The sequence below is a fragment of the Trachemys scripta genome, chromosome 12 (genome assembly GCF_013100865.1).
Source record: "Trachemys scripta elegans isolate TJP31775 chromosome 12, CAS_Tse_1.0, whole genome shotgun sequence".
Classification (NCBI taxonomy): Eukaryota; Metazoa; Chordata; order Testudines; family Emydidae; genus Trachemys; species Trachemys scripta.
In genome coordinates, this window is record NC_048309.1 from 11,320,751 (window position 1) to 11,345,869 (window position 25,119).

Below are 25,119 nucleotides of genomic sequence, written 5' to 3' on the forward strand. Positions count from 1 at the left end.
TTGTTCATCTTTTTTTTTTTTTTTTGTCTAGTTCATTTTGTTTTTTGTCTAGATAGTTTTTTGCCCCTATTTTTACAAATGAACTGTAAGAGGCAAACTATAAATTATAAATGAACAGTTTCAATGAGGGTGTTCATTGCAATGACTGAAATCTAATTAAGCAGCTTAATAGCTAAGTGATATTATTATTAAAGAGTTACATTAACAGAGCATTTGATCAGCCTCTTAATTTGTTCTTTGTGGATTGTACTTATGAGATAGTATCCTTCTGAATGACACGCAGATCAATTCCTTTATTCAGAGGGAAACATGACATCATGAGTTTAAATTGAAATACATTAATATAGAAGGCCCATGGAAACAAATACACTGTTCTCCCAGCCTAATTGACTTAGTTTAATTGACTTTAAGTAACTGTTAGTATTGATTGGTTTTAGGTTGTGATTTGACAGTCACATAAAGGGCCTAATTTTTAAAACAGACCAGAGATCCAAGTGCAAAAATGCATATGAAGTTCCACATACCGTGGTAGACTCATTTACCATGGTGCCAAGCTCAAGGCACTACTCACTAGTTAGGCCAGTGGCTGGTTAGTCAGCTCCCATTTGTGCACACAATCCCATGAACAGCTGACTTGCATGCATACATTTTGTCCTTTAAAGATCTGGTCCAATGTGACTTTTGGAGAATCTGGCTCCCATTGTTTCATAAAGTTTGGGTCTGCATTTACAATCCTAATTTACAAGCGCAATTAGTGCACTTGTGTGAGCAAACTGGCTAACTGCACGTGCAAACGTGGCTAACTAGGCATTCGAGCATGCTGTCATGGCAACTCCATGCTTAATTATGTGCCATACGCACACTGCTACTTTTTGAAAATATGGCCTGTGTTGGAGGATCCTCTGCAAAGTTATCCTTTAGGTTGTCCCATCCCATCAATATATCTTCCCTTCCAATGAATTCCTTCAATTTTACCTGTCCCACTTCTTCTCTGACTAAAGCTAGGCAGAGCTATGGCTAATGGATCAACGTCCAGCAACAATCTGTACTCAGAAAGCAGCAGACCCACCCACAGTCCCACATTAAATGATACACCTCCCTTGCAAACAATGGTTCCTTATAAATTGATTTGGGTTGACCTTGTTCCAAAAGGTGGTTCTGTCTTTGCTATGACATAGAGCAACAAGTTGGTGAGGTAATCGCTTCTATTGGTCCAACTTCTGTTGGTGAAAGAGACAAGCTTCTGAGCTTACGGAGCACTTCCTCGGGTCCTCTTTCTACATGGCATTCACGACACAGACTTTCTTCCTGTACCCACCTGATTTATGCCACAAAGTAGTGAGTCCTACCTAAATATAATCTTGTGAACACATTTCTAAAAAGTAGCTCTTACAGAACCAGATCCCCTTGCCCAACCTGGCACAATAGTGCTCTTTTGATGCTGAATGATGCCTTGTCTGTCTCCTTGAATGCAGTACTTGGTGCTAATCTTCCCTCCATCCCTCTTCTTGGTGAGGATATTGAGGTGTGTTGGTGAGCCATAAAGGCTAAACCTGCAAGCCAGAGAACAGCAAACAAAGACAGGTGTCTTCAGAAAACTCTTGTGAAGGAGAAGCAGGCACCAAGAATCTCCAAGTGGTGATCAAGAATGGTCCACAGTGGACCACTTTGGTATGTTACTTTGTAGCTGTTCCAAGCTTGTTTCTTGGCTATTTCACAATGAAACCAGGCAGGATTTCAGTCTATTAAGTCTTCAGTGTAGCACAGCCTTTATTTAGTTATTGGAACCAAATGCTGTACTTCAGTGCACAGCCTGAGTAGAAGAGCTGTACACTGGGGAAATTGGCAAGGGTCCAGGGACACAGAATCCTTCTCCCAAGTCGTTATTCCTTTACCGCTACTGCACGTTCTGCATTGTTGTTAGGATGACCAGAAGAACAATATAGCAACAGATCCATCATCAAATCCTCGCTCCTTCTCTGACCTGCCTGCATACCACAGACAGGCAGTAACCCTTGATTTAGCTCCCGGAATTCTCCTCTAGCTAAAGAGCAGAGCTGTCCTGATTCAGCTACCATCCAGGCCCTCTGCACTCCTGGAGGGCTAGAGGCATCATTGTCATCAAGGTCTTCATTTGCCTCAGCTAGTTGTGAGAAAAGCACCACAGCCAGATGCAACCACCTTTTCTAATTCACATTTATTTTTAAATTGCTGAAACTGTAGGGGAAAAGATAGGTAAGAGGGGGAAGATAAAGAGACCTAACGTGCTTGAATGTGTGACAGGATCTGCAGACTCTGAACATTTCAGAGAGAAGAAAGAGAATGATACAGCACAGAGAGAAAATGACACAAAAAGGAGACAAGCACAACTGGTTGATTCCCCCTGCACTGTGTTATTACTGTATGTTTTATGGATTCCATATGCCGTAATGAAACCCCTATGCCTAACTTTTCCCTGTGCCTAATTTTATATCACTCTTTCCTTATTTCATCTTGAACACAACCTCTCATGATCCAAATTTTGCAGTGGCATTTTTTTAATACTTTTTTTCCCTTTTATGTTTAAAAGGATAGAAAACTATTTTTACTCTTGAATTGATTTAAAATCTTTCTCCCACATTGTGGATCTGGGAAGTGGGGTCGGAAGATGTTTGCTGTCTGCAGGCATTAAAGCAGCAGGCTCCACAGGGCAATCATCTTTAAATATTTAACTAGTAGTAATCTGAATGCTTACTGGGTGTTTATGGAAGACAATGTTGATGTGACAGATGCAGTTAATTTTACATTTCTAAAATTCAACAAATCTGAAAGTCATCCTCAAAACATAAAAAACTATTTCATTCTGGTGCATAAGGTGTCTTAAATGTTGACTGCTCACCATTCTCAATGTCTAGAGATTCTAATTAGCATTTATCTTTGTATTTTTAATTTAATGCAATCATTTTTTGAGGTTCTACTGCATCACAGACCCAGGGTCTGAACCACGTGCCCCAAAGCTGCAGACTGGTGTGTCTGGCTCAACAAGGCAGGGTGCTGGAGTCCTACGCTGCCAGGGCGGGAAAGCAGGGGCAGAAGTAGTCTTGGCACATCAGGTGGCAGTTCCCAAGGGGGTTTCTGTGATCCAACCTGTCACAATGGATTCTGTGAATTATTTTTTTTTATTATTTTACCCACGAAAGCTTATGCCCAAATAAATCTGTTAGTCTTTAAGGTGCCACCAGACTCCTTGTTGTTTTTGTAGATACAGACTAACACCGCTACCCCCTGATACTGTGAATTATTTGACTCTCCCATATCTGTTAAATGCAAGTGGAAACCTGGAGATAAGACTTTTTGATGGTGTTACTTGTTCCTTCCATTTCCTCAGGAGAATATTTACATTATTATGAAAAAGTTATTCAAACTGTCCACTGTACCTACGTTGCGACTTCTTTACATCTTGTCCTTAAGTGGTACATAATGATCCTGTGCCCTGTTAAACGGCTGCCTCAGTCTGTCTTAAAGCTGGCTCCGTGTCAGTTTGGGTAAAGAGATCCCTCTATATTTCAAACGTACCTCCTATGGGTGTTGTGAGGCTTAATTAATGTCCATGAGGACCTTTGAGATCCTTAAGTGACCTGGAACCACTGGAGCAGTGAACTGCGGCCAGTGGGAGCTGCGATCGGCCGAACCTGCGGACACGGCAGGTAAATAAACCGATCCGGCCAGCCAGGGGCTTTCCCTGAACAAGCGGCGGACCGGCTTTGGGAACCACTGTTGTAAAAGAGCGTTGTTTTATTAGTATGTAAACTGGCATGTTGACAGATAAGTGCTGTTGAATGGTGGTTTCTTGTGTTAGATAATAATGCCCCATGAAATCTAGATTCTCTAGGGATACACTCCCCAGAATGAGCTTCAGTGCTGAGTGGAGGGGCTGACAGGGAACTCATTGTGGCTTATTGATTCTCAGTTGCCCAGCCTCAGCATAAACTGCAGTCTTGAACTTATACCACTGGTTGAAGATCCTGAGAAAGTGGAGAACTGGGTGGAGTGGAACCTCACTTCACCACATCCCCTCACTTTCCTCCTCTTCCAGGCCCCTGACAGACAACCTGCCTTCCCCAAACACCAGGCAGCAGATTTCTGGCTCAGGAGACAGCAGAGAAGAGTGGCAAGAGGCCCCTATGTTTATCTGTAGCCCCTGAGTGATGCAGGTTTCAAATAGCTTTGGAAAAAATGAGAAATGGAAGCCATATTAAGAGAGGAGAAGATTAGGGTTAGCCTTGCTAGAAAGAATTATGCTTATTGCAAAGTTAAACTGTCCATTGTACTTCTATATACACTACTAGAATAGAAATAATAGGCCCTAATCCTGCACCATGGAAATGGGTGGGAGTTTTGCCTTTGACTACTGTGTGAGGAGGACCAGGCTACAGATCTAAACCAGGATCAGGGCCCCATTGTTCTAGGCACTGTACATGTATGCTGTAAGAGGCAGTCCCTGCCCTGAAAAGATGACGAAGGGTGGGAGGGAGGAAATAGGGTTACTCCCATTTTACAGATGGGGAAAGTAAAGCATGCTGAGATGAACTGACTCAGCCCCAGTTCACATGAGAAGTCAGTGGCAGAGCCAGGAACTGAATTCAGATTTCCTGAGACCTGGGCCAGGCCCTTAATTGCAAGGAAAACCTTCTACTCTTTCCCTCTTCATTGTATGTATTTTTTCACAAAGGGCTCAGATGCAGTAGAAACCATACAAGAAAAAGCATGAGCCCATTACCAGCACAATAGAGTTTAAACTTTTTAATTTTTGTTGTTACAAAACTGTCAGTCAGCTGCACAACCCCACTTCATTTCACTCCCGTCTAAAGGGCAGTTGCTTATTGCTTTTGATTATGTTCTTTGGCTTTTATGCAAGCAGCTGCTGCTTGAAGACTTTCATGTGTCACTCATGCATCAGTAGGGAGAAATATCACCCATATCTATCGCTGGCTTGCAGCTGACACACAGACAGAAAGGTGACCTTATTTCATAATTACAATCAATTTCCTTTCACTGTCACCACCAGCATGTGCTCCGCTATTCTGTTTTTCTTGTGATAAGCATGGACTATGGGGTCAGTTTGTAGATCCCATGGAGGTAAAGAGATGATAGTTTGATTCCATCCCTCATTGCGAGACTGAAAATTATATGTTAATATTGAAGAAAAAAAACCTAGAGACTAGTAGGGCTCAGTCATGCTTTTGTATCAGAGTTTCTTACATGATCTTGATATTATTTCCATACTGCAAAGAGTCGTATATGAATCTTGTAAGTTTCCAGGGATAATCGTATGTGTTTGGAGTTCCTTGTATTGTCTCAGTACTTTGGTTTACATTTTGTGGGGTTTTTTTTTTTTACGTTATGTGAATTACCACACTGAACCTTGGAAAATTAATAAAATGTTACATTTTAAGAGACCTATTCCTGCATGTTCTATGAAGTCTGTGGTGCACAAAAGAAATAATTGGAATAAGCCTATCATGTTCCTGACATCTGTTTGAATTGTTGAACAAAACTAGCTGTGTTTGCATTTTTGCAGACATAATAATTCACAAAAAGGTGCAATCTGTTTTTGCAGAACCCTCAGGTTCGTCACTGAATTTCATCACTAGGAGCAGACAGGTCCTGTGAAGCAATCATACCCAGGAAAGGACTGTTTGTCAATAAAGAAGATAATCTTTAGAAGAAAGTCTCCTCTTGGTTTTATAGAAAGGCTTGGCAGGAGCCCAGGTTTTCCTCCAGTACACATTGGAGTTGAGATTCTCTGTGGTTTGGTGTTTTAACTATCTTATTTTTTTTTTTCTCCAAGTGCTCAGCCTGCTTGAACATCCTGTGCTTCTGGGTCTAGATTTAATTCAGATCCAAGAGATGTAGAAAATAAGTTCCACATTTGATACTGTGGACTGACTTCCCTTCTGTTTAATTCTGCTCAGATATTGCACACAATTTAGCAGTTTGATTTCTCCTCCCCTTTCCGCCCCCCAAAATGTAACTACTCCCAGTTTTAAGTAGAATCACTCGTTAACACCACAGCAGTGTAAATAAAACAAAACAATCCTCCCTTCCTCTCCCTCCCAAAGCTGGAATTTTCTGAAACCCTCCTTCTCAGTGTGATGATTCCAGAGGAGACAGATTCCAGAACAGGACACAGAACTCAGCAGTTCTGTTCATGCTATTACCACTAAAGAACAGTTCCTTATACAAGACTGCCAGACTCTAATATTCCTCATGTTGGATAGCCCCTTACTTCTACTGAGCTCACTTGGGGCTATTCAAGGACTAAGGAGCTATACAGCATGAGTTAGCATATTAGAATCTGCTCCTAAAGAGACATTTTATGCCTATGCTGGATAGTCTTTGCAGTGAAAACCATTTGAATTAGAAACTGTTAAGACATTCCTCCCAAGTATAAAGGTTGGATTGCCCTATGTTGCCGCTAATCAAACTGCTGAGACATAGTTATTAACATGTGGATCCTAAAGCATCACTCATTCTCTTCTTGCATTAGCTTATTGTCACTTTTAGCTGTGACCTTGTGAAGATCTTATGAATCACTTTTGTTTTCAGTTCCATGAATTCATTTTAAAACTATGAAACAATAAACAGTGCAACAAAGGACGGGTATTGGAGACAAAACAACAGAAGAAAAGCAGTAGGGCTGGAATCAGCACATCGGCTGCAGAAGCTTTTCATCTGTGGGGAGGTAAGTAAACGCTGAATAGCTTTCAACTCTCTGACATCCAAATTGGGAGGATAACCATCACAAACCTCCAGGATGTAACCAGATGGATTCTAGCAAACTATTCTGAATGCCCAGACCTATTGTGGGAAGAGGTCACCTGCTGTTATTGAGAGTAACAGTACTTTGCATTTTCATACATGATGTTCTGTATACACTCTATTCAGTGCCTAAATGCTACAGAGATGAGCAGTGGAGATATGTTGATACATTAGGGGCCCGATTCTCATATAATTTGCACTGTAACTTTGTTGGTTTTGATTCTTCTTTCACTAAACCTATGCAGTCTTTCACCTGAAGATAGCAACTTTGCAAACGTTGCTACACAATACCACTATGAAGCAGGCAATGATATTCCCACTGACTAGATGGAAATAAAGAGAGATTTTTGGGCAAGATTTTCAAGTAATGTAATTCTGGTAATTTTACATGTGGCTTCGATGCACAAATACACACACAATTTTTGCACCAGCATTTGTGCACATAACTTTCTGTAAATTTAGACCTAAATATCTTCCCCAGCTGACACATTGGCAGTATCAGAGTCAGGAAAGGACCCATGAGTCCCTGTTATAACTACTACACACACTTATCATACTAGCAATAAGCTGTCACCCACCCAAATGCTTCTGGTATATTACAAAGGCAACAGAAATTTGTGGGCTAAACATATTTGGACAGAACCTCAGCTGGTGTAAATCAGCAAAGATCCATTAACTTCAATGGAGCTATGCCTATTTATGACACTTACGACCTGAGCCAATGTACTGTGAAATAAAAGGAAATGATAGTGAATGATACTGTTTCTAGAGTGATTTTTTGGTTTTAAATACAGGGATTGTACTTGGTACCCACGCTGCAGTGTCGTGCATCTCAAATGTTTGGAGTATGTTTTGTTTTTTGGGGAGATCACTGGCTATCATTTGGATTAGCTGTTCTACATGTCAATGTATTTGGCAGATCCCCAAAAGGCAGATGTTCTGCAGAAGTGGTTGCCGCTACTGCTTATAAACTTCTTCCCCCAGTTCCTAGCTGTCTTGAGTTCAGAGCAGATAAACTGGAATTCATTTGTTCAGTGCTACATTTTACTGGCCCCAAATCCTCTAGGTTCTGCTACAGTTTTCAATGGGCTGTTTCTCAGCTCTCAAGCACCCAGGAGGTGGCATTTGAAATCATGTTCTCAGATGGTTAGAGACCCTCAGATTATAATGGTGGAAGGGAAAATGGGGAAACCACAGAAACAATGGCTCGGAACTGCAAGACTTAGCCTTATCCACAACGTAGGTCTCTAGTTATTTTATATTAGAAACCTGATGTTATGTGTAAGAGGCTGATATCATGCGTCCTGTCTCTGGGGTTTAGGAGAGAAAGTTCCTGCAAAATGATTGCAAATATCTACAGAGCTTTTGGTACAGTAACACTGCCATTTGTCTGCACAGTTGGGCCAGGCACAGGTAGGCCAGGGCATAGGAGAATGAGCTTAAGTACAACTGTGCATGCTAGTGAATTATAGCAGTTGAGAATGGATCTGTCTGAAATCAAAGCAATCCCTTGGCAAAAAGATTGGGACCCAACATTCTCAAAACTTTCCTCATTCCGGTTCAAACAGAGTTCCTGGTCTCATTGGACTATACAGTGGAGTGGAGATGTTTGGTTTTGTGGAAGGACGTCCACCTAGGTAGTGGTAGAAAAACTTTGTCTCTGCAGAGAATGTGAAAGCACATTAAGATAGTCTGGGGATGTGAAAAGATATTAATTCAAACAGTGAGAACATGTATGTCTTCACCTTAGCCATTGACTATTCTTTGTGTTAAGTTACATCTGAAACCAATGGAGCGATTTGATCCTTGCCAAAATGAAAGCATTCGTAATGACTACACGTTGTTTTCCACTTTAAGGTCTTGCCAGCTCTGAGAATGGCATAATCGTTATGGTTGGCTGATATTGTCTTTTTTTTTCTTTTCAAAGACAGAATAATTTATGGTCACTCTTATAATGTATTCATTGAAGCATTAGCACAATTCTAACAAAAAGTTGTGACCGGTCATATATATTTTCCACTGTTTTAAATATGTAAAATTGGAATTTTTCACCATGATTTACAGTCAAATGAAGTGGACAGTTAATAGGTAATCACAACTGTCCTTCATTCCGTAGTCCTTGAAAAGGGTAAAGCCAATAACTAGGAAACTTTCCAAGTACAACGATAAATCTCAGACATGAAACACAAAGACTGAGGAATAAAGTACTTCTTATCTCATGAAAGTATTATGTATTGATCTTTACATGGATATAACTGTCCGCACTGTCCATATACTAGGGCATATTTCCATTTGCTGCATTGGTTTTTTTGTAGGCTGAATAAAATCCAGACTGTGTTAATGTGTCTTGGGCATGGAATTATGAGCCGAAATCTATTATTTTAAAGTGCATTCAGAGTTTACTACCAGGTTGATTCCTAGAACTTCAAATATTCAACTTCAGGTATGGTGGAGATCTTGCAGTGTGGTTTGGAATAAGAGTACGTTTGGGAGATTTATTTGGGTTTAACAAAACAATTGACTCCTAGTTAGATTGATATGACCCTTACTCAGCCATCGGTGGAGAAAGGAGAAGCAAGGCACAGTGGTGTTCGGTGGTCACTCGGTGATTAAAGAGCCTGTAAGAGATCTCAGATCTGCTTTATCCTCTGTCCAGTTTCAACTGGCTGTGCATAACAAGAGTTTCACAGCGCCCCATGCAGACTGTCAGGGAAGTTCACCCCTTAAAGCAGTGGTCCCCAAATTTTTACCTTGTACCCCCCATTGTCCCTGTCCGTGCACCCTCCACAAAGCCGGGAGCCAAGCCACAGCTCTGGGGGGGTGGGAGACACGGACAGGATAAGGGAGCCGAGGCTGGGGCCACAGCACAAATACCTCTTTCACCTCTTATGTCACCGCATCTAGCTTATTAAAGAAATCAGAGTTAGAAACAGATTTTTGGCTGCAGGTCTTGTGGATAAGTCTATCTGATAAATCTATCACGGTATTTGTAGTAAAATGAGGCCCTGAAACATAAACACTTATCAGAGGCCCAGTATGAGGCCTGAACTAAAGTAATGGTCAAGACTTTGTGAACATAAAGCAAAGTTAAGCTGTGAGCCAGAGGCAGGCCCTGCTCACAGAAGCTGGCAAGGAAAGGGCTGATGCTGCAAAAAGAGACATACCTAAAAGGTACTGGACACCAGATATCAGAACATTCGCATACTTGTACGTTCCACATAGATAACAAGGAACAAGCTGACCCATCCCAATGACAGGGCCAAAAGGGTAATATGATGAATAGAGTTGTTTTGTTCGAACCAACATGTACAAGGTGAGAGGCGGCACCTTACTATGTAGAGGGATTGTACCTTGCTACGTAGAGGGGTAGCACCTCAATATGTCAGGAGTGATGTGTAATCTGTTTGTACCTGTGTATAAGAATGAATCCCTGAGTGGATGTCTTTGTGCAGCCGAGGGGGCAGTGGAAAGTCCTGCCACTGACTGAGCTGAGTCCATTGTCAGGAAGCACATATGTACTAGCTAGCAGCACCTTAGACTTCTATGCCAGGGAGTTGGAGACTGTGTTTCTCTTCGACAATAAACCTGGCCCGGGTGCCTTCGTACCATACTAGAGTCTGTGGTCATTGGGGATTCCCTCGGGGTCTGCTGTGTCAGCAATCCGCGTAGAGCCGGGGCAGCACACAGAGGGAACACACGCACACAGCCAATTTATATCAACATTGAACAGAGCAGAGCATCACACCAAAAGCGTCTGACAACAGTATTAAATGAGACAGCAGAGTAGGCAGGGCCTGAGTAAAATGGATTTCCTCTGCTTTGTGTCACACTACAATGAAGGCATTTTGTCTGATTTTTAGAATCTGTAGGAAAATGGAATGGGCAGTAACACACAGAGGACGGATAGGGGAGAACATGAATTCTAGCTGTGTTTTTAAGAATGGATTTGCCCTGATTTGGGTGCTTGTGTATGTTTGAACACGTCTCTGTCTATGCCTGCAAATGGTGTGAATCACCTAAGCTCTGATTGATTAGCATCTGCACCTGTTGCTTGTGCCTGGGGACAGGATAACATCCCATTATGGGTCATGGGTGGCTTTCTAATGAATAAATAAATTAATAAATGAAACAGCACTTGTATGGCACAGATACTGCAACGTTGCTAGAGTTGCCTGGCAGCCAGTGAGAGATGTAAGAGATGCAGAGGGACCTGAATGAATGAATGGAATTCTTGGCATCCATTCAGCGTGGGAGATCATAAGTCTCCAGAGTTTTGTGGTTTATAATATAATATGTGGAAATATCCTATCTTTTAGAACTGGAAGAGACCCTGAAAGGTCATTGAGTCCAGCCCCCTGCCTTCATTAGCAGGACCAAGTACTGATTTTGCCTCAGATCCCTAAGTGGACCCCTCAAGGATTGAACTCACAATGCAGGGTTTAGCAGGCTAATGCTCAAACCACTGAGCTATCCCCCCCAGCTTCTCAATGCAGACTCCACAGAGGAGACTGAAGACTGTTACCTTTATCAACCAACCTTGTAATCTCATTCAAAAAAGATATCAAGTTGGTTTGACAGGATCTATTTTCTATAAACCCATGTTGATTGGCATTAATTATATTACCCTCTTTTAGTTCTTTATTCATGAGTCCCATATCAGCTGCTCCATTATCTTGCCTGGGATCAATGTCAGATTGGCAGGCCTATAATTATCGAGGTCATACCATTTACCTTTTTAAAATATTGTCACAACATTAACTTTCTTCCAGTCTCCTCGAGCTTTTCTGGGTTCCAAGACTGTCTTCCTAACTTCAGCCATGTAGTGGTTGGCTTATGCCACGAAGCAGGAAATTTTCTATCCTCAGGAAGTTTACAGAGGTGAGGATTTTCAACCCTTCCATATATCAGTCACTCAATTGTTCCGAGGTATGGAAGAGGCGTGAGCACAGCATGTGATGTGAAGAGGATGTCCGTGGGAAATCAGTAGCAGTGAATATCCTGAGGAAAAGAATAGTGGCTTTTTCTGATGGGTTTTAACTTTTGATACATTGCTGAGTGCATTACACCCAACCTCAGATATATACACTTGGAATGGATTATACAGGTCAGGCAAGATAAGATGTTCTCCTCACCTTCTCTCCCTCCCCCCGCATGAAATGTTGCTAATTTGCACCTGAACGTTTCTGAAGATTTTTGAAAAGACCATTTAATTTCTCCCCACTTCACACTATTATTTTTCATTAGTGCTGTTAACTCTACACTTCTGAATTCTAGCCAGGTCTGGACTCAGAAATGCTAAAATACCCCAAGGAAGGCTAATCTCATGGTAGTTCAGGGCAGTTTAGAAACAGGAAGTCCTAGAAGTCTCATGAGGTAAGCCAGCTTGTGTGAAACTTTTTCAGCCAAATTATGAAAAATCAAGCTATTTAGAGAGGTCATATACAGTTTGTGTCAATCCCCAATTTGTGGCTGCTTATTCATTCTGAAACTAAGCTCCAAACCTTTGGAGAGTCACCCATACTTGGGAGGGGGGGACGACAACATACCTTCTGCTGAAAAGTACCACCAACATTACAACTGTTGGCCATACTGGTGATTTCATCTTTTTGTGGGTGTTGCACCAGTGTCAAGTGGTGTAGGCAGGTGAATAATCAGCCCTAAGAGATGATGTGTGTGGGTGGGGAGAAATGGCCATTTTAAAATCACCTTTCATCTTGACTTTCGGCCCTGACCTAACAGATGAGACAAACAGAGTTTTCCTAGTTGTAGTTTCTGATAACAGAATCATAGGGTCAGGTCCTCAGATGGCGTAATTTACATGAGGATCTGACCCATGATATAAATAGTAAAGACCTACAGCCCAATCTGATGACCACGTCTCCTTGTTTTAGAATTGGATGTACAGAAGTAACATTGCTGCAATACCATTATGTACAGCATTGTGAGTAAAAGGTAGAGCCATACATTATATTGCTTTTGCATGAGAAACCCTCAGAACCATTTTTTCAGTCACATACCATCATTAATATTACTTAGCTCTGTGAGCCTTGTTTAAAAAAATCTGATTTTATTTTTCTTTCCTCCCACCAAAAATGTACATTCAACAAAGAATCAGACAAAGAACAACCTACCCTCTTGCTTACCGCCATCAGAAGTTTTCTGGAGGAATCAGATGTATAGGAGGCTTTTACAACATGCATCAAATGGCTCATTGCAGAATAGCAAGCTGCTCTGTACCATCCCAGCAGCTGGCAGAATGAGTCACTGCTTCTGGCCCTGTAGTCCGGACCTTGCGTGTCTGGAAAATAATGCCCAGTCAAGTGTGATTGCAAGCTATTATTAAGGCTTTATTTGTGAAGCCGGTGTAGATGAGGTCAAATGTCTTTCACTGTATTTTCATGCAGTACTTTCAGACAGTTTTCAATAGGATTCCATTATGCCCCTATTGTAAAGACACCTTACCTCCTCTACAAATTACCAGTTAATTACTGAACAATTTCTTACATTTGACTCTGCTTTTGAGTAAGACCGTGTGACTTTGAGCCAGAAGCAACATCGACTAAAGAACAAATGGGGAGTTTGATCTTTAAAGGAGAGTACAGGAGGTTCTAAACCAGATGTGTACAGCCAGAGAGCTTCTGTAGCTATCAAAAATGTGCCATCCAGAGCCTAAAATTATTAAGAAGTATAATGGTTTACCCGCCAGTCTCCAGACAATGGGAGTATTTTATCATCCTCCCTTCCTTAAAATGTTTTCATTCTGTTATATATGACAAGATGGTAGAAAATGGGTTTATCTGTAACATTGACCCATTCAAAGATGCTTTGAGAATGACATGCCATGTGATATCTAGTCACACCTGTGCAGGACCAGATCTGAGGAAAAGGGCCTTGTCCAGTTGTCATTCCTCCACCAACTGCATGGTACATTGATGATGCTCGGAGGGCATGGAAACCCACTCTGGACCCACATGGTCTTTGTGAAGATGGCCCTGGCCTCGCTGAAGCCAGTGTAAGGATCTGCTGGGCTTCAGATTTGAGCCCCCCGCTCATTCTGCCCCCGGAAGGAATCATGTCAGGAAACTCTGTAAGGGGAATTTCCAGATTTTGATGAGGGTCGTTCCTGCGTACGTGAACGTGTGGCCCTACATACAGCCTGAGGCACAGATTTTCAAACAAGTGATAATTGCATACCCAGCTTGTCTGAGACTTTCCCCCAGAAACAAAGCCTTCTGGAAGTGGCTGATTCGCAAGCCTTTCATACAATGTATAGACTCACAGAAATGTAGGGTTGAAAAGGACCTTGAGAGGTCACCCCCTCCATCCTCCTGTGATGAGAGAGGACAAAATAGACATAGACCATCCCTGACAGTTGTTTGTCTAACCTGTTCTTAAAATCCTCCAATGCCCAGGATTCCAACCGAACACCCTTGCCCCACCCCCGCTCACGCCATCCCCCCTCCCTCTGCCACTCGCTCTTCTCACCCTCACTCACTCGCTCATTTTCACTGGGCTGGCTCAGGTGGTTGGGGTGCGGGTTCCAGGGTGGGGCCATAAATGAGGGATTCAGGGTGCAGGAGGAGGGTCTGGGTAGGGGGTTGGGGTGCGGGCAGGGGGTGAGGGCTTCAGCTAGGGGTACATGCTCTGGTGTGGGGCTAGGGATGAGGGATTTGGGGTGCAGGAGGGGGCTTCGGGCTTCAGAGTGCAGGAAGGTGATCAGGGCTGGGGCAGGGGGTTGGGGTGTGGGAGGTGCTTACCTCAGGCAGCTCCTGGAAGCAGCAGCATGTCCCACCTCTGGCTTCTACGTGGAGGCATAGCTGGGTGGCTCTGTGGGCTGCCCCATCCGCAGGCGCCACCCCTGCAGGTCCCATTGGCCGTGGTTCCCGGCCAATGGGATCTGTGGAGCTGGCGCATGGGGCGGAGGCAGCGCACGGAGCCCCCTGGCTGCCCCTATGCCTAGGAGCTGGGGGGGGACATGCTGCTGCTTCTGGGAGCCGGGTGGAGCCACAGCAGGCAGGGAGCTTGTCTTAGCCTCACTGCACCATGGAATGGATTTTTAACGGCCCAGTCAGCAGTGCTAACCGCCAAAACTGGATACCATACTCCAGCTGAGGCCTCCCCAGTGCTGAGTAGAGTGGTAAAATTACCTCCCATGTCTTACACATGCAACGTTCCTGTTAATACAACCCAAACTTATAGTAGCCAATAATGTGATGCAGTTGCAAAAAAGACTTCTATTCAATTTGTGGTCCACTATAACCCCCAGATCTTGTTCAACAGTATGCTTCCAAGCTATTTATTCCCCCTTTTTGTAGCTGTGAATTTGATTCCTAAGAGGAGGTCTTTGCTCTTGTCTTTATTGAATATAATCTTGTTGATTTCAGACTAATTCTTCAATTTGTCAAGGTCATTTTGAATTCTAATCCTTTCCTCCAAAGTGCTTGTAACCTCTCCCATCTTAGTGTCACCTGCAAATTTTATAAGCATACTCTCCACTCAAGTATCCAAGTTATCAGTGAAAATGTTGAATAGTACCAGACCCAGGACCACTGCAGGACTCCACTAGATATGTTCTTCCTTTTTGACAGTGAACCATTGATAACTACTCTTTCACTACAGTTATTCAACCAATAGTCATTTCCCTAGTTTCCTTATGAAAATGTCAAAAGCCTGACTAAAATCAAGATATATCACATCTACTGCTTCCCCACTATCCACTAGGTCAGTGAACCTGTCAAAGAAAGAAATTAGATTGATTTAGCATGATTTGTTCTCAACAAATCCATGTTGGCTTTTACTTACAACCCTATTATCCTTTAGGTACATACAAATCAATTGTTTGATAATTTGTTCCGGTATCTTTCCGGGTGTCAGAGTTAGGCTGACTGGTCTATAATTCCCCAGATCCTCCTTATTCCCCTCCACTGTTTTTGTTCTTCAACCAGCAGTAAAAACATAGATAAAAAGGTATCCAGCTCCAGGTGGCTAATCAAAGATTTCCTCTGCAGTGATAGGAGACAGAGAATGGGAAATTTGCACTCATTCTGAGAGCAAACTGGGGTATTGTCCTAATGACAACTTCCATTGCGACATCTACAAGAAATCAGTCAATTTATTGAGGCTAACCTGAAGGCAGCAGGTGAGGAAAGTTAGCACTTTATAATAATAAAAAAATACTTAGCAAATGTATACAAACTTCTATCTATTTAATTGGATCCCTCTGCCTATGTACCCTTTGGATGTCATTTTCCTTCTTAGTTTGTAAGGTCTTTGGAGTTGGGACTGCGTCTCTGTGTTTGTACAGACCCTAGCTTACTGGGGCCCATTTCTCGAGCTGGAACACTGGGCTGTACTGGAATATAATAATGTAATTGTTTTATTTTAGGGGTTGGCCTTCTATCACTTTTAAAGAGTGAATATACTGGTAAGCAAACATAAGCGGACATAGACTTTATAGCACAGAGCAAGGACTGCAAATGCAATTATTTTAAACCAGTGGTTCTCAAACTTTCTTTTCCGCGGACCACTTGAAAATTGCTGAGGGGTTCAGCGGACCACTTAATGATCTTTCCAAATGTTGTTTGTACCATTGGCTAACTATTGTAAAGCACCTTTATCCAAAGTGCTATATAAAAAAGCCCTTAATAATAATTAACATTTTTGTTCTACAATTAAAAACACACAACTCAAATTTTAATATCAGTAGTCTTACCTTTCTAATGCGATGGATGTGCCTGCTCTCCCCCGCTGCGGCAGCCCCCAGGCTGGGGCTGGGAAGGAGGGGGGTCTTTCACTCTCTCCCCCACCGCAATAACCCCCGAGCTGGGGTTGGAAGGAGGCGGGTATCTCCCCCACAGCAGCCCCAGAGCTGAGGCTGGGAAGAAGGGCCGTCTCTCTCCTTGCCCAGAGTCCCAGAGAAAGTCTATGGAAGAGTGCAGAACTGAACCCAAGTCTTCTCTCTCGCAGATTGGCAGTTAATTGCTGCTCCATCTTTTCTCTCGGCTCTCTGGTACATACTTGTGAAGCTTTCCATTAAAGCCAACGAGAGTATTAACGTGAGTCAAATTTGCAGGATCAAATGAGTCCGAATTCCTATAAGTGTAAAAGTGCTGATATTTCCTCTCTTGCTTAAAAAAAAAAAAAAAAAAATAGAAACGCATATTATGATAGTAGCCTTGCCTAGAAATACTGACTTACGGTACTTAACAAAATTACCTGCCAGTAAAAACTCTGCACAACTTCTATTTTGGTCAGTGAACATTGCTAAGGAGTAAATTAATTTGTGAGAAATTCATAGGTCAGCAGAAAGTACTCTTGGTGCTTCAGCTGTGTATCCTGGAAGGGTAGTTTTCAAATCACTAGAGTAAACTCAGCATTTTGTGCTTCTAGCAGGAGAAAAATGATGCAGTACCTCTCCCTTAACCCGCTTCCCCCAATACTTCCTTGTGTGACTATGTAATTAATAGTAATTAACAATCTCTTATTTCTCACATCATTGCTTAAGTAATTGTCATTGTAATAATACCCTTTACACCAGTGAAACTCCATTGGATTTATTCCTGATTTACACTGGTGTGATGAAGAGAAGAATCAGTATATAGCACCCTCCAGGTAAGGATTCTAACATACTTTACCAGTGTTAAATAATGTAGCCTCCCAACCTCCTTTTGAAGTAACTATTACCATTTTACAGATGAGGATACCGAGGCGGAGGAGAGGACCAAATTCTGCCTTGATTTACACCCTATATAACACCAGTGATCCAACAAAAATGCAATGGGAGTACATCAGGGCAAGATTTGTCCCTAAAGCCCAGATTTTTAAAGGTATTTAGGCATTGCTGTGCTCAGCATTACAATTCTGAACTGATTTAGGAGCCTAAATCTCATTTTCAAAAGGGATTTAGGCACCTATGAGACAACATCTCATTGACAGTCAATGGGATTTAGACTAAGGGGCTGTCCATAAATTATGTAATGCACTGGAGATGGATGGATCCTTAAACTTGCATATTTGTTTTAGTGTTGCAAAGTGTTACAAGAGTCTTGAAAATCACCAAAAAATGTTATGTAATTTATGGACAGCTCGTAAGTGCCTAAGTCACTTCTGAAAATGCGATTTAGGTTCCTAAATCAGTTCAGCATTGCAATGCTGAGCACAGCAATGCCTAAATACCTTTAAAAATCTTGGCCTAACTGACTTCCCTGAGAACACAGAGCTGACGGTTTGATCTCACTTACGATAGTGTAAATCAGAAGCAGTCCCATGAAGTCAGTTCAGGTACACAAGTGTAAAACTGGCATAAACTCAGAATTGGGCCTTCTGATTCCCAGACTTGTTCCTTAATCCTTCCTCTCTCAATGGTCATGACTCTGTTTTCTGTCATGGAGAGACTCAAACAATGCACTGATGAAATCTTCAGGTGTTCATCATCTCATCTGCAATGACAGCACTTCCTTCTCAACCTCTTCTTTGACTGGCCACAGATGTGCAATAGGCCTCCTTCTGAATACCACTTCCTTTGGCTCATGCTCATGCCTGAGGTATATGAACAACATTCTCCACCTTGAACTCGTTGTCAGCAACTGTTAATCTGGCATTAAAGAATATCCGATTGTGGGGATTATCTGGTATTTCCAAGAAGCCAAGTACGGGGTGCTCATGGAGAGGATAAAATGCATAGAAAATGGGGGATCCAGGAAGGAGTCCAATTAAAAATCTATGGTATGAATTTGTTTGCTGATGTAACTCCATTAAAGTCCCTTGGAGTTATGTCAACAAGAAATTTGGCCCTATATCAGGAGTAAGCCTTTAATTAATAAGTTGATTAAAGGCTAAACGGTACAAACAGGATGAAGAACTGGTTTTAAAAAAAACAACAGATTTGTCTCTTCCTTCAAATTGGAACAAAAGGGGCTGAGTACAGCACACTTTTGGCAGTGTCTGCAGTTGGGAGCCACAATACAGAACTTCCTAAGTCCTTCTCTGAGAACATCACCAGACTGCTGCCTTGCAGAACGGTAACAAGAAATAAGATGCAAGAGGTATCAATCTTCCACTTTGCAGAGATGTCTGATTCAAGTCAACCCAATGCCCCCTACCACACTTGGAAGCCTTCTGAGAACTGAAATGAGATCTTAAAAAAATAAACAGATGTTCAGTGTTCTCAGTGTGAGGAGGCCATTGGTGAGCACTGGAATATACCATTCTAGAGTCCAGCACCAGCAAGATGCTCTATACCTTCTGCAAAATTTGAGTGCCCTCAATTCCCATTAGAATTACTTTCACAGAATCAGATCTTAAATTGGCCGTAATTTAAGATGTCAGAACAGAAGATCTGCACCCCATTATAGTGATTCCGTGGACTTGAGAAATTCCATCACCCCTGGAATTGCAAAAATAATACTAGATTATTATTTATATTGTGCCATAAATGTATAGGATGCTTTACACACCTAGAATAAGTCATACACTCTGGAAGGGTGCTGTCATTCATGAATTTTGGGTAGAAATTGTAAAATAAAAATAAAAGTTACCATAAAAAGCCCGCTGTCCTTTTAAGTATCAGATAACAGATCTATCCTGCCCTCTGTATTTTAAATGATACTTCTGAAATGCAAAGTGCCTCCAGCCTAAATAGAATGTAGAGAAAAACTGCCCTAATATGCTCTAAAAAAGGAATTAAATTAACAAACTGGAAGAGTAAAACTCAACCATCTGGTGCCGAATGGTTGATTCAATGTCAAACTCAGAAGCATATGAAAGAGTGACGTACAGTACAGACTACAGAACAGGGCAGATATTTTTGGTGACATCTGGATGCTTTTTATCAACTATACAAACAAGAATTCTGGGAACAACAAACTGTTAGTAATAAGCACTTAGAATATCTACAAAAACAGAAAAATTAAAGCATAGAATTTGGCTAATAAGGATGTATATTTCTTTCTGGAAAGTGGGCCCCTTTAGCCAGATATAATAGACATTTTTATATGCCGCACTGTGATTTACAACCTGCCCCTCACCCAGTTCTCTTCTGTACTGGTTGCATTCACTATATGCTTGATTATAATGGGCTTTAGATCAGGCCCTGTCTGAGTTCCAACCACTTGCCACCTTTAAGCCCCCCAGTAGAATGAGGTTTTCAGGTAGCTTATTTCTGCTGTGCCTACTTCTAATGGATTTCCTGCTATGGCAGAAATATGCAACATATTGGCTAGGTGTATCATATCTTCCTAGAGGGGCTGGTCCACCCAGATGATAAGAGACTACTAAATGGATTATTTAGTGGTAGAGACCTGTGATTGGTGGTGAAGGTCCCAAATTCTAGGTGTGCTGATGACCTTAGAAAGCGGTGGTCCTTACAGGGAATTGAACTCCTGTGGATCCTCTTATAGACCCTCTTCCTGCTCTCACCTCCTGTTATTTCACTGGAAAATTTCTGTCTGCTCCTATTGACATAGCCTCTCTTAAGTGAATGTGAACCTAGTAAAGATTGAATTGAAGCCAAACTTTCAAACCCATGATTCCTGTGGGTTTGAAACAAGAACACAAGTTCACTCACCCCTACTGAGAGTCTCAAGTTTCCTACTTTCCACAATATATCCTGGTGTGTCTCAGGCCTGAGACTGCAGAAATTAGTGAAGGAAAGGCAGCGTTGGATCCAATAGTTGCCAAGGGATGCCATCATGAGCAGGCAAGCTTTCCACTACAATAAAAATACACCAGGCATATATTTATAGGAATATAGATTCAGCATGACACTTAAGCATGACACATGCCAGCTGTAAATACCAGAGTAGAAAAGGATTACGTGTGCTTGAAGTTAGGCACATGCTGAATTGGGTATATTTTGTTGCATACATGTCAATATTATACATACACACTGTGAAAACGACTTAGATATATAGGGGCAGATTGTTTATATAATTGAGGCATAGAGCCATGCCTAAATTATACATGCAATTATCACAATAAAGTATGCAAATCAGGTAACTATGTGAGTACAAATGCATCTAACTGTCCATTTGCAAGTCCAATTGCCTGATTTGCACATGACAGCAAAATAATTGTGTTAATAAAGTCTACGAAAATCTGGCCCACAATGGATAAACTTACAATACAGTCACCCTAATGGTGGATCTATTTAATTCTCCGATTGCATGCTAAGAGGTGGTGCAGTATAAATATTTACATACTACTAAGATACCTCATGTTATCGTGTACTCTTGTAACTCAAAGGAAAATGTAAAAGTGAAACATTATTGCATCAGGTTTGAAAAACTCAGTACTGAATTGTACAGAGGTCATATTTAAACTCTTCACAATTGCCATCTGTAGATATTGAATGTGACTGTGATATTAGTGGTAATACAGTGGTAATGTTAATAGCATTGTCATGACAAAATTGCAAAGATGTTATTGACACCTGCTCTAATAAATTTCTCCTTTCTTTCCCCAGCATTAAAACACTAGTTTTGTTTTCACTTTAAGCTTTTTTTTTTTTTCTCTTTCTCAATTGTACAATGCTTGAAGGCCATATTCCATGGGAGAATAATCCCAATACCTACTGACAAAGAATGTGGTTTCTATACTAATGTGCCACAAGGGAGTTCTCAGAGCGGGCTCCTTTATCTTTATTCAGATGTTGTCTCAGTTAGGTTCTTTTCTGAGTTTATAGAAAGGACTAGACATCTAATTCTCACTTTGACTTCACTCTGGGAAACACAATAGCGATAGTTTTCCTAAGTAATGCTATTTACCAAGTTTGCTGTGATGGGAGGATTTGAGGCTTATTGAACTCTAGAGTGGACGCTTTTCTTCTTGAGGTGATGAGACGTCAGACTCCAGTGCATGCTTCTCACCTTGTCCAGGCCCAAATGTAGAACACAAGGTGAGACAGAGAGCCAAAATGAAGAACACAAAAATTATTCATGCAAGAAACTTAAAATACTCTGGGATTCATTCCTTTACAGTAAATAATTCTTTCTATGGGTTCAGGTAAGTGTGGGAGTAGAACCAGGGATACAAGAGAGGTATACTTGGAGTGGCTTCCCCTTAATAATTACTTGGGGCCTGATTCCAGGCTCATCCCAGTTTTACACCAGTATAATTCCAATGACTTCAGTGAAGTTGCTCCTGATTTACACTGGTTTGTGGTAAGATCAGAGTTGGGGTCTTGGACCCATTTAAATCACCTCATCCTCCTTATAGCTATCCCTGAGGATGCTGAGGTAATGCTAAGGAGGCTCAAGAAGAAGAAGGTGCTTATCCCTGAGGGCTGAGGACTTTATGATGCTTCAGTCCCTTCCACAGATGTGTGGTAGCCTCAGGGCATCTTGGATGTGCTAACAGCAGAGCTATTGAGCTGGAGAGATCTGCCTCAGTCTACATCCCAGATGGGATCTCTGCTAATGTAGGACTTGATCCAGCAAAGTGCAGAGCAACCCCTACGGGGACTGAGAATCGTCAATTCTCATCAAAGCCACTAGAAGCTGAGTGTGCGCTACACTTCCAGGAACTGATCAGCCCTTTGCAGGGTCAAAGATGAACTGGGGTCAAAGCTGAATTGCGAAAGTTAAACATTATGTTAAAACCCTGTATCAGTTCCAATATCCCATGTGAATGACTTCCTCATTCATATTTTCTTTATTATTTTTATTATGGTGGCTCAGACCTCATTGTGCTAGATGCTGTACAAATGCATAATAAGAGTCAGTCCCTCCCCTCAAGAGCTTAAACTAAATAGATGAGACAGACCAAGGGTGGGATCCCCATTTGGCACAGGGGGAACTGAGGCACGGAGAGGTCACGGTCCGGATGCACAAAAGGAATTGGGCATCATGACGCTGAGCATCACCACACTCAACTTTTAGGCCCCTAGAAAATCACTGTGATTAACAAGGCCTGATTACCTATACAGTGAGTGGGGAGAGATGCTTTAGTGTGAGTCAGAAAAGTCAGCATGCTAGGCCAGTGGGCTGCCTCAGCTAGCCAATGGCACAAGCCAGCCAGAGGGTTGTGAGCTCAGGCCCACCCCTCTCACAGAGGTAGGTGCTTAAATCCAGGCCACAGGGAGGTGCCTAGCTCTGCTAGCGATTCTCAGCTGTGAAACCTCCTCTGGAGGTAGATACCTCCACACCATTCTACCGAGAAGCCACCTCCTCCCTCGTAACTTTTCGCCCAGTGGTTAAAGCACTAGGGATCTGGGAGATTTCCAGTTCAAGTCCCTCCTCTTTCTGGAGGGGAGAAGGGATTTGAATTGGGAGCCTTTCACCTCTCTGGTGAGAGCCCTAACCTCTGGGCTATGGGATATTCTGATATTGGGCTCTCTCAGTCCCTCCTGTGGAAGCTGTTGTGCTCTGGATAAAAAGAGACACTGGAACAGGGAGATGTGGTCCTGGGTCTCCCATATCCTGGCCGAGATCAATAACCAGCTGGCAGGAGAGTCATTCTCATGCTTGGACACACCCTCTACATCCTAGTGGTTAAGGCACTCACCTAAGAGGTGGCAGATTCCAATTCAAATCCCCTTTCTCCTTCTGGTAGAGGGGGGGACTTGAACTGGGGGGTCTCCGATGTCCCATGTGAATACCCGTACCCTGGGACTAGCAGTTATGAGGGAGGGCCTGCTGCTGGGCTGTTTTGTGTGAACTGGCTCTGAGTTTGCCTACCAGATTGGGACTGGCATGTGACGTAGGTGGCCAAACATCTCATTTCCCTGTCTGTGAATTGCTCTGAGGCTTAGGCAGGAAGTAGGCATCTGGATGCCTAAAAGGAGGCAAAAGTGCTCATGCCCAGAGGCAGAAATATAGGCATCTAGGGAACTTTTTCCTGCAAAAATTTAGGAGCTGAGTGAGTTTAGGTGCCTACAGGGTTCAGGGGGAGTTTTGTGCATCGCAATGGTCCTGAAGCTGGGACTTAGGTGCCTAAAACAGCAACTTAGGCACCACCTGTGCGGTTTGGCCAAAGCAACTTGCCGAAGTTCACCCAGGAATTCTGTGACAGCCAGTTAAACCCAGATCTCCTGAATCTTAGCCCAGTGCTTTAATAACCAACAGTGTCCTTTGCCATTAAGGGGGCTTTGTGGGAATTTTTCCTGAATAAAAACTGAGTCACGACCTTAAGATTTTGCCCTAAGAAATTAATGTGACTGACATTTCCCCACTGAATCAAGCTATCTGTAAAACATTCATGTTACTAAGACAAGATGGACACCACAAGGCTCTGTGCACAGGCCAGCCTGAAAACAATCTCTGCTCTGAATAGCCCTTTATTCACTTCTTGAAATGTTCCTTCATTGCTTCGTTGTTGGTTTCTGATGTTTTGTGCTGATATAAAACTACTACTAATAAAAAATGGTGTGATTCAAGGACCAAAAGTTGTGTCGGTCAGGTTAGGACCTAAGTGGTTAGTAATGAGGACTAATACTTCTTTGTCCTTGATGATTATATGCCAAGAGAATGAAGGACTTTGGATGACTTATTAGTGGGGTTTTTTTTCCAGCATTGTTCTAGCCAACAGGAATCTGAGGGATGAAATTGCAATGGCTCCATTCAACTTTCAAAACTTGTTTTGAATAAACAGGCTTTGAAATCAATCCTGAATGCTGTGGGTTGCGGCCCCGTGCTATATTTCACACTGAGCTAGTTTAGCAATGGGAGGATTAAACTAAAACAGCTTTAAGGAAAGCTCAGTATTTGTTCTACCTTCCTAATCTCTTAATTATCTTGCAACTCATTTTAAGATTATTTAATATTCTTACCTATCCAATAAGGATGCCTGTCTCTGCATCCTGGGAACATATTACTGTATTAGAGATGAGACTACAAACTGGCTTTTGATAATTGTTTCAGTTTTCTTTGGCTGCAACATAGACCCCAATCCTGCAAACACATATGCATCTGTTTAACTTTGCACAGGTCTTGTTGAACTGAGTTCAGTGAGACGATGTGCATGCTTAAAGTTAAGCGTGTGCATAAGTGTTTTAAGGCTCGAGACCTATGATTGTAAAATAAAGGAAATTGCTTCTTACATGTTTGCTAGGAAAAAACTAGAGGAAACAAAGCAGCTCTCCAAACTGCTTCATTTCCTTCTCTCCGGAGAGAGTTGAAGACAAGAGGAGGATGTTCCAGGGTTAGGAAAAGCCAGGAAATTGCCTTTAAATACTTTGGCTCGTAACATTCAGAAATCTTGCTGCCCAAAAATAAAGATGGTGGTCCAGATTCTGATCTCAGTTACATGAATGTAAATCTATTTGAACTGCACTCTGACTTCACCAGATTTCAAATGGTGTAAATAGATCAGGATCAAGCTCAG